Below are 18,172 nucleotides of genomic sequence, written 5' to 3'. Positions count from 1 at the left end.
TGAGCATGTCCTCACAAAGAATACTTTATTCTGCTGTGCTTGTCTTATCGGAATAAAAGAAGTCTTTGGACGAATGTACGACAGATTGCTATGCAGACCTTATCGGAATTGCCATCTTCAGCTGTATAGCAATCTGTCTGCCCAGATCAGATTCCGATTTCAAGTGGTGCTAGAACTAACCAATCACTGCACAAAGATTTTTGCCTACTGGTACTGTACTTCTCACAGAGAATCACGCTAGTGTGATCTTGAGATCGGAATACAGAGCTTCCAAATACCGACAGGGAATAAAAGATGACAGCCACATCAACAAAGAGCAATTCGCTCCACTGCTAGCTGAACAAGCAGAAATCAAGGTAACTCAAAATCATCCTTGATTGTCTGAATTTTCATTGATGAGTAGGCCTAAAGACTGGATGGAATAGCAATTGTGTGGTGACTGGCTTGTTCCCGCTGTATTTGTCACGAGAGCTGGAAAACCTTTGCACAGATTCTGTAAGCCTGTAATCGAAAAAGAATGAAGGAGAGGAGGTAGAATAAAGTTGATGCAATGAAAGAAGGCATGAATATGGTGCTTGAGAGCTCAGTTGCAGACAGTCCAGCATAGGAAAATTATACTGTCGAAAAGGATAAGCAACTCAGAGAGCACTGAGAGAAAGGGACAAAAATAAAGCATTAAACTTTCCAAAAGTATAACACAAAGAGTGATCAACCCAAGCTGCAATCCGACATTTTGAAAGGAGTGCAGAGAGCAGAATAAGGTACTAAGCGATAAGACAAGCACAGCACAGGTCATACCTGAACTTTCAGGCACTTCATAATTTAGGCATTGAAGAGATTTACATACAAAAGAAAGCATCAATATCTTTCATTCACTCAAACAAGGAACCATAAGAAAGATACAAAAGTTAGCGATGGCAAGAAGAATGAATCTCGATACAGCAAGAAATGGTACACAGACAAAATGCAAAATGTGCAACCCAGCAGTCTGGGTTCCTATTTTCAGGAAACATCGGGTTAGTCATCTAGTGCACAACAACAATGGAAATGTCATTTGATTTCATCTCCATGCTTCAATCCGTTCAACCTTGGAATTTATCCGGCTCACAACGGTTTTTCTCTTCCCCAGACCCCACTCACGTGGAAGCCTCCGGCAGTGGGTCTGCTCTTTTTTTTTACAATGCTCACACCTCTTGATTTCTCAGCTGGAGGCGTGGCACGCATTGCAGACTGACCCTTACCTTTTCTAGTCCTACAATTCAGGTTTTGGCTCTCCTTCCCTTGAAGAGAATTTGTAGTAGTGCTGGAAGCATCAGCAGTAACAACGTGAGCAGCAAGCGCGTGCTCACAGAGGAGTCTTTGGGCGAATGTACGATTGAGCGCGTCCCCACAAAGAAGACTTTGGCCAGGTCCATGCGGCGGTGGTCAGACCTTTGCATTTATCGTCTGACTGGGCACGGCTCACAAAAATGACTTGGTCCATGCGGCTGTCTGGCCTTATATTGTCTCTTTCGTGATGCTTACACTATTTGTACAATCACTCATCATTTAAGTATGATAATGTTGATTGTTGAGGGCTTGAGGCACCTGTTGTGCCATCACTGAATGTTCTTGGTCATTCACCAGCCAGAGCAAGCAGAGAGGAAGAAGAAGCAGGGGAGGCGAGTGTGGATCATGTGTCCACTGAAACGCGGCCAGGCCCATGCCCATCCGCAAGCGCAGGCCCAGTACTACACTAGTCTGTGGCCGAGAATGGCTGTAATAGAATACTAGTAGTACTTAAGTCAAGTGATGATGAGAGGGGAGATGTCATGAACTCTGTAAACGAAATTCTGAAATCCTAAATCCTGTCCTCGCCAATTCTTACAGTACTTGTCTTCCTCCGGATCTCTTCTTCCTCCTCCCCCACGTTAATGTTGATTCCAGATTTCCTTTTCTGCAACACGACTTACGTACGTTCAGTATAGTGCTACAGATCAGAATATAATAATTGTGATCGAGTCTGTTCCAGGTAAAGCTCGTTTTCACAAATTCCCAAAACGTCAAATAGGAACTTCTCCAAGTTCAGATTCAATTCATTGCGGATCCCATCAAACCTGAATTTTCAGCCGGAATAGTATTTTTCTCTCACACAAACCAGCCAGCAGTACTTCTTCATGAACCAGCAACGATATGAACCAGCCAACCGAACAGGCTACCAGATTCACAAATCACAGTGTCAATTCACAGCTAGGAGCTAGCTAAGAGGTCTTGTCAGGGACTGGGCTACCAGATGGGCTTCCAAGCTGGGCCGCGGGATGGGCTTCCGAGTAACAGTTGCCGGTAAGGTTGAAAACCGACAGAAAAAATATCGTTCCGACTTGTTCCGTTTTCTACTTTCTTCCGCCCGTTTTCGTTACGGAAACGGGAGTGGGGGTTTTTCTGTCCGTTTCCATGGGATCTCGTTTTCATCTGGAATTGACCAGTATTTATTCCATTTTTATCCTGTTTTCAATCTATGTGAGATATGTCTAGAAATTGATATGTTCATGAACCTACTAATCACCAATTATGTATGTTAACATGTTAACACATGGTGTGCCAGTGAATATTGGACCGGTAACTTCTTACGTATATATTATTTTGTCACTTTGTTCATGTATACTCAAGAATATTTGATCATGCTATTCTAACTTAATTTTCTAGCTCTCCAACCGTATTTGTCTATTTTCCTATTTCCTCATCCATTTTTAATTCCATTTTTTTCCGATCCCGGTCTCGTGTCCGCTAAAAATATAGAAACGGAAATGGGAGATGGGTTTTTTCGGTATGTTTCCGTCCGTTTTCATTGCTAGTCGCCCGGACAGGAGCAAGGAATAAAAGTCCAGAGCGGCACCGGTGACAACCATCGAACAAGAACTGACCTTCGTCGTCTACCTCTCGACTTCCGTCAAGTTCCAGAACCTCTGCTGTTCTTGCTTCCCTGCCTCTGATCCTTGCTATTCCCGGTCTAAATTCCCTCTAATTCTACCCAATTTGTATCAAGAACTCTTGTACATGTGATTTGGTAGTGGAGGTTCATAACAGCTCCCAACAAATACAGGCGTGTCCATCATTGCCCATGCGTCCAAACGGGAGTCACCCTTGACGTCCTGTCATTCTGTCAAGACCTTGAAGAAGCGTTGCATTGCAAAGGAGTTAAGGAGGGAAAATTCGATGGTGAAAATAAATGTTCTTGGGCCAAAGGCCTTGTAAATAGCTGGCCCATGCGGTGATGGCAGTGTTTGTGCGCGTGGGCTTATAGGTCCAGTCAGGACGCGATCCCTAACCGAATGGACATCACCAGTTAACTAAAGTCATGTTTCTAAAAAAAAAGTTAACTAAATTCATTTTTCTCAAAAAGTTAACTAAATCCATTGCTTCTCCTACCAAAGGCAGCGTTCGCTATAGATTTGGTGTAGCTAGCGTCCGGACGTCCAGACAGCAGCACCTGCTGATCTTATTTCATGCGAACCCGCGCTCCCTCCGCTTCCCGCACCCACACCGCCATCCTGCTCGACTGCATCGTCTCAGGAGGCCACGCCGCCATCTCCCTCGACTACGTCGTCTCGGGAGGCCGCGCTGCCATCCCCTTTGACTACGTCGTCCTAGGAGGCCGGGCACCGGAGCTGATGGTGACCCACGATAGGGCCGTGGCACTGGTCAAGGAGTTCACGGACAAGGGGAAGAAGGTGGTGGACAGCTACCAGCGCTATTGCAACATGTGCAACACCCGATCTATTTCTGGAACATCCAAATGAAACATTTGCAGCATATATCTAAGACAGATGAGGCACTCGAAACATACATCTGAAACACTTGCAAAAACACCTGAGAAAACTTAAAAAGTCATTGTAAAACAATGCAACATCTAGATAAAAAACTCTTACAACATTTGTGTAAAACATATACATCATCAAGACGAAATACTTGCAAACATATGTCTGAAAAACAGATAAAACATTTGGAACATGCATTTGCAACAAACGTGCATAGCCATTGCTACATGTGCAACATCCCGATCTACTTTTGCAACATCCATATGAAACACTTGCAACATACATCTGAAAGTCATGGAGGGGAGATGGCTTCTGCATATGATACAAGTGCTCAACTAGTGGCAGTTTGAAAATGGGTTTGAAAACCTTTGTGAAATGATTTGAAAAATGCTAACTTAAACTAAATGCTAACTTAAACTAAACCTTTGTGAGGAAGCCCACACTGGAGTATAGGTCATGCGACACCTGGGCTAGCCTAGGTAGCTACTGGGCCGCCATGAGGTTTGAGCGGCCCAACGGGAGGTCTGACCGTGGGCCTATTGATCGGCGGGGAAATTTAAATGTGGGGCGTGCTTTCTCCGGAGGTCGCGGCAAGCGAAGGCCGGAGCAAAGGGGCCTGGCCCGTCTGCACGTGGAAGAACACAGAGATGAGTCCCTTCTGCCAGGATTATCTAAGAGATGCTTGTGCAGTTGTGCCTTGTTGCAAAAACAGCTGGCTGTACATAGAACATCCCAAATAACAATTTATTACGCATGTGTGTCGAGAGGACCATAAATTACACAAAATTATTAGGGCATGCTCGGTTTCCCTCGACTAAAATTTAGCTACTAAAACTAGTGACTAAACTTTAGTTACCCCTATTTGGTTCTAGTGACTAAAAGTGACTAAAGACCATTAAAGCGGTTCAACAAAAATCCAACTACCCCTAATGAATGTCCAAATCAGGATGGGGGACCAGCAATAATGAGGGGCAGTTCTTATCCACCGGGCACTTTAGCCCACTTTTAGCTACTCTTGAGTGATTAATGTGACTAAACTACTTTAGTCTCTTTTAGTCGGTTTGTTTGGCAGTTTAGTAGCTAAAATGATTAAAGTTTAGTAGCTAAACTTTAGTAGGGATAACCAAACATGTCCTTAGTTGGACGGGAGATAGGAGAATATTCACGGTACAATTATTTAATTCGGCATGAAATGCATGGTCTCCAGAGGCAAATTTAGAATTCATCTTCATCATCAAATACAAATAGGCACAGATGCATTCGGAGGGATTCTTGGAACAAACCACAAACCAGCAACACAACAAACTCGAGTCTCGAGTCAGCAAGTCCACACCACACATGATGATATATGTGCACTACCCACATGGCCAGATGCGCACAGTGGAGTACTTTATGATAAGCTGGGACACGGGAGAAAACAAAGACGACTGACGTCCCTTCTCCGGCGACCTAACTGCGTTCACATCTGGGACTCAGATGCTAGCTTATTTTTATGCTTATTAGATAAATGCCCGTGCGTTGGAACAGGATCACGAAAACAATAAATTATGTCATAGTACTTATATTAGTACTTGTGTTGAGTGTGTAACATCAGTTATGGTGTCGAGCCGAATGTTCCTGTGATACAGCATAGACACGAGTTTACGAGAAGATATGAGAGTGGATGAGATGATCTGTGCGTGCGTGCATAGATTGTTGCACTGCAAGCCCTAGACGAAAACTATAAAACGTACTGTCGATGGACTGGAGCACCGATCGATGATGGGGCTTGTGTGGTGGTGGTTGCAGTGATGAGATTGCTTCTTCTTTTTGTTTTCATATTTTTTAGCAATGAGCCGCGATGGAGTCGGCGTGGGCGAGCCTAGCATGATGCTAGCCTGAACTCGGCAGGGTCCTCCCACACAGCCTGGTCCCTGTGGATGGTGTACGATTCACGATCAAGAGTATGCCGCGGGGGCACGTCATCGCCGGGCATTTCTTCGCATATATTCCGCGGTGTTTCTCTCTTTTTTCCCCAAAGGCGGGGCACGTCTTCTGCTATGTTTTTGTTCCGTATATAAATCTTCGTTCTATTCGCTTAGCTTATAAATCATACTTTTTCAGTCAACGAATAATATTTTTCTCTCACAATAAATCAGTCAACAGTACTTTCAATCGTGACTTATCAGCCGAGCGAATATGACACTTACCTTCTACCTGCCGATACAATTCAAGCCGAGTCTAGGCGTGATTTTTCCACCTTGCGTTTTTTTTTCCTGTTTCCCTATTCTGGTGGAGATCGATGGTATTTTTTTTCTGTTTCCGTAAATCTTATCTTCTCCCTGCCGATACAAGTCTCCGAGTCCAAGTCTAGGCACGATTTTTTCACCTCGCTTTTTTTTTGGTTTCCGTATACTTAGTGGAGATCGATGGTATTTTTTTTGTTTCCGTAGGGAGGAAACACCGATCGACCGTCGGGCAGGCAGGCGCGCGCACGAAGACGCGTTGGACGAAAGCGCTTCCTATCTTCTAGGTGTATAATAATAACAGTTATTGCATAATAACGCAGGCACGTTAGGCTAACAGGAGATCCATCGTGAGACTTAAATCTAAAATAGGTCTCCAACAAAATATCTATAGCTTTCAACAGAGTATCTATATAGAAGATATATTTTAAGTGTCAGGAGAGGTATAACCCAAATCTAAATATTCTCACTCCTGGAGATCCATTTGCAGAAAGAGTTCTCTTTCGAGTCTAGTTGTTGGAGAAAAAAAATAAGTATTGAACCCTTTACCTATAGCGTTATCAAACATGAAATGAATCTTATATTTTAGATAATAGTTATTGGAGATCGTCTTAGCAGGCAAGTACTGTACCTTGTGTTGTCTGATGATTTGACTCCGATGCATGGCAGCTGCCTTCAATGTAGGGACATTCAGGGCGCGTTTAGATGCAAAATTTTTTGGGTTTTGGCTGCTGTAGCACTTTCGTTTGTATTTGGTAATTAGTGTCTAATTATGGACTAATTAAGTTTGAAAGTTTCGTCTCGCGATTTCTCACCCAACTCTGCAATTAGTTTTTTTATCTATATTTAGTACTCCATGCATATGCCGTAAGATTCGATATGATGGTTGCGCAAAAATTTTTATGAATTAAACAGGCCCTCACTACAGAAGGTCGCGGAGACGAGGCATCGGCATCTTCCGGGCTGGCGATCGCCCAGAGTCAAGTCAATGATTAATTAGATAAATTAAATACGGCTGGAGTATGCATGTTGTTGGTTGTATATTATGGTTGGCTGTTGCCATCACATCAATTATGCACCACATCACATCACATCTTAGTTTTCTTTTTAAAATTGAGGCATACTCGGTCCTAATTTATCTGTCGTTTTCGGTGTCCGTGCCACGACTTTGACTCAATTTATATAAAATATGTGCAACATTTGTGTCTCCAAATAAATTTGTTAAAAAACTAGATTCAAAATTTTTTCCAATGATGCTAATTATGTATCATAAATAATAATATTTTTTAATATATATTTTTTGTTAAAGTTGTTTATCAGAAAGCGAGAACGACCGATATTCTGGACGGAGGAAGTATATTACTCGCACACACGCTTGGTCCTCTAAACAACGAAAAATATCCCCGATGCAAACAGTTCATCCTAGATCAGCGAGATTGAAACACGGACAGGTGAGCAACCACCGCGCCGTGAGCGAGCGCGTTCGCCTCACATATCACATCAGAGTTTAAGGATGTTGGTCATGGCTGTTCATACGTGCCTGCAGATATCCATGTATACTGACAGCGCATGTGTGGAAGAATATAATGAAACATGAACGTCACACTCATAAGGGACGAAGCTAAAAAAAAAATTAGAAGAAGCTGAATAAAAAAAATAGAGGTTTTTTTATCTTCTTTTAACCTTAGTTTTTTCTACATAATACATATATGCATAAAATTTTAAGAGAGGGTTTAGAGAGCTCCACGTGCCCAGGATCAGTAGGGGGCTAGAGCCCCCCAACCTCACCGCTGTCTTCGTCGCTGCACTCATTGTAATTAAACTGCGCAAGCATATCCAGCTCAGGCTATCGTCCTACCTCATAATCTAGTTGTTGTGGGATGGCTCATGAAGAACGCACCACCTCTTTTGTATTACTAGGCTAACTAACTTACTTCTCTCTATACCAAATTATAAGTCGTTCTATCTTTTCTAGCCAGATATTTATATAGACATAATGTATATCTAGATGCATAGTTAAAATTATATATATAGAAAAATAAGAACTAACCTACAATTTAGAATGAAGAGAGTAAGTACTATTCTAGTTAACCATGGTAAATCGCAAAGAGTATCTTGAGGGACTTACACCATTGAGAAGGATTTTTTTTAATTTTAACATTTTTTGTAAAATAATTTTAAATCTAACACTGTTTTTTTTTACTAACACTTTTGGCTGCGCCTATCGTCATGGCGCGACGAAATGCCTGTGCCGCGCCTGCATGGTGGCGCGGCAGGAGGGTGACGTGGCGAAGACCGGGGCCGCTGACCAGTGACGTGGCATGGTCTGCCGCGCCACCGATCTTGGCGTGGCACTGACACGCCACGGCACATGGCGCGACAGAACCTGGGTGCAGACAGAAGATCAGCTGCTTTTAGTTGAGGATCGGCAGCGACGCGATCATGGACCATGGACCCCGGCTTCGTCGACCCCTTCCTGGTGGGCTCCGACCAGGTGCTCTAGTCCGACATGGGGTCACGTAGCACGGTCGACTACTGCGCGTCTAACTAGGGTGTCTTCTTCGGCGATTTTGTGGCGGCGATGACCAAGCTCGGGATGATCGGGGTCAAGACGCCGGCCACCGGCGTCGAGATACGCCGGGACTGCCGGTTCCCGAACTAGTTGCTACTTAATCTCGACGGCAGTGCTGCCGCGACGCATTGAAACGAATATGAAGCAAATAAATGGAGTCCGTGCGCAAGTTGACAAGCTGCAACATAAAATTTTCATTGGTTTGACATAAGTTCAACATAACATAACCAACTAAGCCTGCAAGTTTCGGACACCAATATTCATTTGACCTAACAAACTAAGACCTAGGAGTGTATGGATCTCTCGGACGCCTCTGTCTCTTCGGATTTGTTGGCAACACATTGGGAGTGTAGCCAACATCGGTGTGGTCGCATCACCGTTGCGTACGGCTCGTACCCTGCAAGTATATGATATGCACGATTACTTATAATCTTTATGATCGTTAGTTCATGGAGCCTACGTATTTAAAGAAACTACCTTTGTTAGTACCTGTGAGGCTCCTTGGGTACCAAGCGGGGCACCACCTAGCTGAGACATGCCGATCTCGTCCTGTGGCTAATCGTACCACTGGCCATGCTGTCTGCGGAAGCCTGGGGGTCATCGTCGTCGTCATCGTCGTCCTCGTCGTCCTCGGTTGCAGGGTCCTTCCTAGCGCTATGATGTGGTGGTGTACGCACTGTGGAAGTGGCACCTGTCACCGGCTGAGAAGAGCCGGCTGGTGTGCTCAAAGAAGCTGAATACGTGCCACCCGACCACGCCGGGAGTGACGGTTCCACATAAGGAGTGTCCATGCAGCTCAGCTTCTGAGCTAGCTTCATGCAGCTCTTCTTCACCTTCTGCATAAATAGACGTTAAAGTTAGTGCATTTCCCAAACACATATACAATAAAGAAATATTTTCGGAATAGACAAGTTTATGTTTACCTCCACAAAAGCCTCGAGAACGCCTGGCCCCTGCCCTCTAGACTTGTAAAGCCGAAACGCTGCTTCATTGGACATCCTTGACAATTGTGTCGCCTGGGTACAGAGACGCGGTTGGACAGTTTTAGTACACATACTTAATACCAAAAGGATAACAAATTGTACCATTCAAGTATCTTACCACGTATCTTTGAAGCGGGGCTCTTTGTAGCTGTGTGTCCTCCCTAGTGGCAACGCCGTACACATCTTCGATCACATCTTCCTCCGAGTCCTCGTCAATCGCCTCCTCAGTGTATGGGGGCTTGATATGTGTCCTCGTAGACCTATGAAGCCACCGCAGGTACTCGTCGAAGATGTGCTGGTCGTGTGGAGGACCTGCATGGACCGGCTGCCGTTCCCTGGTCTCCCATAAGTGGATGTGTGTGTTGTGTGTCACGCGCCAATCCTTGGTCTTGTACCTCTTCCTGCGGTCATACCTGCAACAAAACGATGTTAGTTGTACCACACAGACCTCTGAATTATAGCTTTGTTATTAATCGATAACGCACCCGTACAATCCTTGGTTGGTAGAGTAAAGCGATGGTGGGCAGCCTGTCATTCTTCCAAACTGTCTACAGACCCTGATGGGTAAATGAATCTCGACCATGTGGAAGAAAATAAGAGGGACGTTGCAGCGATACTCATCTGACTCGTCCCTAGCGATAGGACTCAGATAATACTCGAGCTTCGGAGCATCCCAAGGACACCAATGCACCTGAACATTTCGTAATTGAGTTAGGTTGTGATATAGTGTACATCGAACAAGACACATGTATGATAGTAAAGAGAGCATAACTTGGTGCTGTGTCAGGACGTCGAGACCGTCCGTGTACTCCCTGTACTTGCACCTCGCATTCCCTCTAACTAACTCTGCTTTCGTCTAGATATACAGAGCTGTAGGGAGTGTATCCTACCCGTTCCATTGCTGCATTAAACACGATAATGAATTAGCCATTAATAATTTCATCAGATGTAACTGCCTCAAAGAATATAGTGAACCGAAGTACTTATCGGTAAACCAATATTAAGGGGCCTCTCAACGGGCCATCGTTCCCAACACCAAACCTAGAGTAGGTAGGAGCAACCCCCAAGGTTCACATACCCTAAGGTGCGACGATAGGCAACGCATCGCTATCGATACGTCCATGCCAGGACTGCGCTGCCCCAGCTGTACGCCACTATGTTCTACCACGGCTGGCGTAGTATGTCAAGGAAGATCCAGCTGATGGTGTTGCTAGAGGCGTCTGGGAAGAGGAAAGCACCAAGGAAGTGCCAGAGCCACACTCTCGCGAACCTATCGATCTGAGCCTCCTCAGCCTGTGGGTCCAAGTATTCAAAGTGCTCTGTGATCCAGGACGACGAAACAACGGAACTTTTCATGAAATTGACCAAAGAAAATGAGACCCGATGACTGCAGGAAAGCAATGCAAGTATTAAATAGGCTTGAATTGCTCACTTATTTTTCTTAGAAGCCTCGTCGTCCGGTGGAAGAAAGCTAGTGAACTGAGCCACTAGCTCCCTCTAGTGATCGTTGTCAACTATCCCTGTCACTGGAAGTCCCCCCCAACCGAAGGCCAAAGATAGCCTTCACATCCTGCATGGTCAAGGTCATCTCGCCGCAAGGTAGGTGAAATGTGTGGGTCTCAGGCCTCCACTTGTTATAAGAATAGAATGACTATTAGTTACCTCAAATTTGTTATAAGAATGTTTACGTACAAAGAAGGCACTCGCACCTGTCTACAGCTGCAGTAAGTAGTGCTGGGTCAAGGGGCGGAAGACCATAGTTGACAACACGGACAAGCTCGAGGAAGCCGACACGCCGTATATACGGCGCGTAACACTCATCCCACTAGTGCGTCCTGGTGTGCGTGCGGGGCCTCAAAGTAGGCAAGGCCACCTGTGCGTCAGTGTCACTCAAGATGTGTGCTCGGTGCTGGTAGTCGTACTCCACCTCAAGAATAGGATACAATGGGTGCTGCGTGGGAGGGGCCATCCTGTTACAAATTGATAAACAAAGGGTTAGAGTATTCAAATTAACAATATTCAAATTAACATTATGTAGCATTGCAAAATTTGAACTACTTGTTATGCAATACGAACACAATATGAAAACACATGTATATATTCAAAGTAACATTAATAGACATATTAAACAACTTCACTAGAAAAATAAGCATTTGACGAAACTTCATCAAGTCATCCAAATCGCCGTATCACGCACTACTATGTACCGACAATCAATCCCTAAACCCAAAATCCTAACTAATAGTAACCTAAACCCTAACTACCTAACCAAAACTACCTAACCTAAACCCAAAATCAATCCCTAAACCCTAACTACCTAACCAAACCTTAACTATCCTAAATCACTAACAAATTCTAAATCACTATCCTAACAAATTCTAAATCACTATCCTAAATCACTAACAAATCCTAACAAATTCACTAACATAACTATCCTAAATCACTAACCCTAACTAAAATAACAATCATAATAACATAAAATCAAGAGAGCCTACCTTGATATGAGCGGGCGGGCGGGTGGCCAGCTGCCGGGACGCGCCGGCGTTCGTGGCGTGGCCGGAGTGGGCGGGCGCGGCGGGCATGTGTGGCGCGGGTGGGCGCCGGCGGGGCTCTGCATGGCATGTGGGCGGGCAGGCGCGGTGGTCGGCGTGCAGGCATGGCGGCGGTAGGCGCTGCGGGCGCGGCGACAGCGGCGCTTCGGGCAGGGGGGGCAGGCAGAGGCAGGGCACGGCGGTGGCGGCGCTTCGAGCAGGGGCGGCAGGCAGAGGCAGGGTGGGCGGCTCGGGGGTAGGGGTGGCTCGAGGGGAATATTTATCTGATCATGCCGCGCCATGCTCCATAGCGCATCAGTGCCGCGCCAAGATCGGTGGCGCGGCAGACCCTACCACATCACCGATCAGCGGCCCCGGTCTTCACCACGGCACCCTCCTATCGCGCCACCATGCATGGCGCGGCATAGGCATTTCGCCGCGCCATGACAATAGGCGTGGCCAAAAGTGTTAGTTTAAAAAAAACAAACAGTGTTAGATTTAAAATTATTTTACAAAAAGTGTTAAAATTAAAAAAAATCTTGAGAAGTACCGAGGAAGCTCATGAGGCAAAGATAGAGCACATCCAATGCAGCCATTAAGGCCCAAAACCTTTGTGTTTCATAATTGGGAGCATGGCCTTACGTTCAATCTTATCGAAAGCCTTTTCAAAATCCTAACTAGGAATTACCATCAGATTTACTTACCGAGGTTTACCTTCGGTGTGGTCGTGTGGATCTCGGATGATGTGGCCTATCGTTGCCATGAAGCTTTCCTGTAGGCGAAAGCAACGTTCTAGAAGGCTAAACACAAGGACCACTAGGGCTAGGCATATTTTAACCACAAACCAAAAACCTAGGGTGTCAATCCTAGGTTTCTTGTTATCCAAATAACCTTCACACCAGTTATGCATCAAGGCAGGAGGCTGAGCAAGCGTTTTCAGTGCATGGAGGTAGTCAAGAAGCCCCAAATCAAGGAAAGTTGGGAGGCAAATGTGAAGGAGGGAAATTAGGCAGCCACTTGGGTTTAGTGCTGGGGAATCTAATCATTGGTATTCTAATTGTCGTGGTAGTCATCCAGTCCTACCATTTGTATAAGAATTAATTCGTACTATACTGTAATTAGGCAGTAAGATGTAAATTGAACAAGCATGTATAAGATGTAAATTGAACAAGCATGTATAAGATGTAAACTGAACATCTGCTGCCAGACTTGTTGAGCAGCCATGAGTGAAGCATTTTCAGTTCATAAGTTGTTCATGGACAGTACTATGTCACACACACTACTTAGGCATATTAGTTACAAAGGAGGTGCACCATTCAGTTGCCACGCTCTGAATCGTGCACAATCAAACGAGCCAACTTTTGGCAGATATATCTAACCCCTAACATTGTCTTCATGGTAGAATAGTCCTTCCAGCAGAGTTGGAGCACCCAGATCCGAACACACTACTTAGGCAGCTTAGTCCTAGAAGATGGTGGTGATTTGATGATGAAGAGGAAGAAAATAAGAAGGGGTGGAAAAGCAAGAGAAAGAGCAATGTGTCTAAGGATGAATTAAGACGCAAAGAGAGTGAACAAGAACAAAGAAGAAAAGATGAAAATGATTGCTCACATCAAGTGCAATACTTGTGACATATTGGGCCACCTAGCTTCGGGTTGTCCAAACAAGCTTGAGAAGAAGGATCAAGTAAACAAGAAGAAGCAAGACAATGAGAAGCACCACATGAGCAAGGAAGAGAAGGCTCAATTAAAAAGAAAGTGCTACTATTGCCGGGAAAGGGGACACATGGCACATTCATGTCTCCTAGGTAATATCTCTAAGCCTATATCAATTGTTGATAATAGTATGCTTAGGAAGGATGGCAATGGTACCTCATTGGTTGCAATTGCAAAATATCCCGCTACTCATACTAAGGCATTGCCTAAATATGTTGCTCCTAACTTGAGAGGATCCAAACTAGTTTGGGTACCATCGAAAAGTGGATGATTGTTTGTAGGTACCATGGGCATTGGAGGCTTGGTTCAAGTGGTATTCATTGTGTTGATCATATGATTGAGCCAAGCATTGACAAGTGATGATCATTATCCCAATGCCATGACAAGATAGTAAAGTCCAAGTGCCACAACATACAAGTGTCATATTCAAGTTGCGGATGATTTAATGAATATAATTGATGCCTTTCAAATAATTGAGTGAAAGCTTTCTATGGATGATTATGAGCTAACCAAGGTATATCTCTTGTTGATCATTTATTTGGGTGCATATGAGTTGATTGAATTGGATAAATATGCAATGTTGCTTGCTATGAGGTGGTTGAATGGATCTAATGATTAGTAATAAAATTTGAGTTGGTTTGAATGGATAAGTTCATAAGATAACATTTAGTAAGCGGATTGAATGGATATATGTCTTGTGAAAGTATTCAAACAAGTCTATTTCAAGTTTGGTTCAATTTAAAGAAGAATAGCTCAAGTAATTGAAATATGTCCTATATTATAAAATCTGAGCTAGCTATGATCTTAGCCATGCTTGAGTGATCAAATCTTATTGGATTGGCTTAAAATTTGGTATGTATGCTTTAGACTTATGGTAAAATATTCTGTATAAATTTTATGATAATTGGATAAGAGATGCTTTGGTTTTGGAGTGGATCTTGTCAGCTATAGTGCAGCAGTTTTCAGCATGTAGCAGTGGTGGAAGAATTAAAATCTGTTAGCAATTTAAAGTCACATGAAGCTCAAATTTTTACAGCTGCTATATTACTTAGTAAAGCAAATCTTCACCAAATTTCGTGGCATTTGAATCTATACACTGAGAGATATGAATTTTTCATTGAAAGGTACAGAATCTGCCAAAAAGGTAATAATTATTGGATTGATCAAGAGTCATTTTGATTGAAAGGTCCTCAAGTTGGAAATATATTTACAAGTGTTTGAGATACCTAAGTTTGATTTTAGATTGATCTAGAAGCATGACAAGCAAAGAGTACAAAGGCCATTTGATTGTGGAGTGTACTTGGCATATATTTGGTACTAAAATTGAAGATCAATACCAAGCTCAAGATGAAGATGAGGTTTAAGTTCTTGTGACAATTGGAAATCATTTAGTAGAAAGAAAATGACTTAAACAAGTAGAAACAAAAGGACTTAAAGAAGGATTCACGGTTACACATCAAGTTAAGTCCATCATATAGATCAATCAAACAAAGTCATTTCAAGTGAGTGTCAAGAATGGTTCTTTGGAGTGGTCACTTCTCATTAGTGTAGGGGCTTGCCACCTATGTGTAGGTAAACCAAGTGTGGTACTTGGAAGGCTAACATGGAAGTGGTGATCCGAGGAAATTTGAGATGCTTAGTTGATGCAATCAAAATGGTTGATCTAGTAAAGCAAGCAACACCCAAAAGAGAGCTAGTCATGTTATTTCAAGTGGTATTCTCACATTAATGCTCTCATGCAAGCAAAGATAAAATGAAGAAGCAAGCCAATCACAACAAGAAAGTGCACTTGATCATTAGTGGTTTACATTTTATATGGGTGAAGAATGGATTTCAATATTGATGATTGGTATTCACCAAGCTATAAATTAGACTTCACATTGCTATTAGAGTAATGAATTAGAATCTATGTGACTATCCTCTACTCTAAGATAGCAAAGGTATCATTATAATGTGCATGATCATTTCATCCCTTACTAGTATGCGGTTAGTGCATATAGTACATGCTTCATAGGATCATGCATACCAAATGAAAGTTTTAAATTCATAGCCTACCACTATTGCTTGAATGATTAGATGGATCTAGTGGTAGTATATGAGTTTGTTCATGAGCTAGTGAACCCAAGTACTTGATTTAATTTGGATTGCCAAACAAGTGACAAGTACAACATTGTCAAGATAACCCTTGTAAGAGGTGTGAAGAAGCTTATCATTGGTTCAAACTGGACTTAGAAGCTTAGGCAAATCAATTTAGTTCAAGTCATATTAAAGGCTCATGACAATGATAGTAACAAGAGTACAAGCACAAGACAACAATGCATATGGATATCTAGTTTGATTATTTCAAGTGGTATCTAGACTCAAAGTATTTCATCAAGAATTCACAAGTAGTGTCTAGATCAACTTACAAGTAATATCCTACAAGTGGTACTCATGAAGATAGCAAATGTTCAAGAAATGTTTTTTATTGACAAATCAATCATACACGAGGTACCACATCTCTACGCATGATATCAACCATACAAGAAGATGGTTCCACAAGTGATCCTCAACCTTAAGTTATCATCAAATGAAGATTGCATCCCACACCCACAAGAGCTCAAGTTTATCAAGTGGTATGACCCATGTTTCGACATAGGGGGAGGAGCCCCACTACAATTGGTATCAAGGTAACAAGATCCTACACATGGTGTCTAAAGAGCTATACAAGTGGTGTCCATAAAAAATGCAAGATTTAAGTGTCAACCATCTATACCTAGAGCAACCCTTTGTATCAAGAGATACACACCTTTTATGGAAATTGATGACAAAGGGGGAGAGATTAGTACAAAGATATTGAGGGAGTTGGATTTGGACATGGATATGGACAAAGAGGGAGGAATATTGAGAATGGAGAAGGATCAAAATTCTTGGACAAGAGAAGCACACAAGTAGGGGGAGCAAGCTCATGAACTTGTTTGTTTGCATTTGATATGTGCGTAGTCATGTGCTTGCTTGCATTGCATAAGTTTTTAAATTTTATATGCATGCTTGCGTGGTGTGTGCTAGTTGTAGAACTTGGTTGATAATTTGATAACTAGCATGCATAGAATGGTAGCTAGACTTGTGTTTTTACAAGTGGTACTAGAACCTTACTTATAATGTTGATCTCACGGGGTTTCTAGTATTTTTGGTGTCTAGCTACTCATGGTGCTAAGGATGGTGTTAAAATATGCACTCCAATTGGTATCACACTTCAAAGGTTAATTCTATACACCTTAGCATCATTGGTAGTAATCACTCTCTCACAATTCCAATCTATGCATATGTGCGAGCTTTAAACCAAACACTCTAGCACATATGTAGGGGGAGCAAATGCTACCAATTTGGGTTTGTGGTACTTGTCCAAAATCATTTGCACATGGTAAAATTACTTGGGCAAGCAACATGAATCTATTTGAGCTTAAATTCCATATCTTTGTAGAGTTGTCATCAATTACCAAAAAGGGAGAGATTGAAAGGTCCTTGTTTAGTTTTGCTAAATGAGTGACGACCTAGGTGGACTAATTGTGTTTAATGTGAGATACACATGTGATTAGTCCACAGGTACATCATGTGTGAGCAACCTTTGCCATGGAGATGAAATGGCTTAGAGATGTTGCAAAGCTCACACATGTGATGAAGGATCTCATTGCATATGAGACATGACATGGAGTCATGTGATCAAGGTGGAGAAGATCAAGACAAGACTTGGCTCGATGGACCGGTTGCAAGTGTGAAGGGCAAGTTAAATGATGACTTGGCGCCGATGGACCGAAGCAACGGTCAAGAGCAAGTGAAATCAAGATCGATGAACCAATACAATCATGTGATGATATGAAGTGGATCATATCATTTGGTGATTGGTTAGTGCATGTGTTGCATCAATAATGGAGAAGATGGAATGGAATGCGCAAGGCAAAGGTATAACCTAGGGCATTTCATTTCACCGATCATAGGCGTCTAGAGAAGTTGATGACCGGGTTTAAAATAGATAGCCGTACTATCAAGAGGGGCAAACTTGTTTGCATATCGGTCATCTAGTGCCACTTGAGCGATCTAACTTTACGACATTGCTAGGATCGAGTGTCATGGTGAATTGAGTGACTAATCTTTTGAAAAATGTTTGTGAAAATGCTAACACACTTGCAGTTAGTGGTGTACACTTTTTGGTGTTGGCACATTTGCAAAGGAGATGTTGTTGGAGTTGAATTGGATCAACTTGGAGAAGAGAGAGAGGTTTTTCGGTGGACTCCAAACTATAGGATGGCTCTTGATTTGGAATTCTGCATGTTAGTAAATAATGCAAATCAAGATTGAACACGAGACAC

Source organism: Miscanthus floridulus, chromosome 9, assembly GCF_019320115.1.
Source record: "Miscanthus floridulus cultivar M001 chromosome 9, ASM1932011v1, whole genome shotgun sequence".
In the NCBI taxonomy this organism is placed as follows: domain Eukaryota; kingdom Viridiplantae; phylum Streptophyta; class Magnoliopsida; order Poales; family Poaceae; genus Miscanthus; species Miscanthus floridulus.
Note: the sequence above shows the minus strand (reverse complement) of the source record.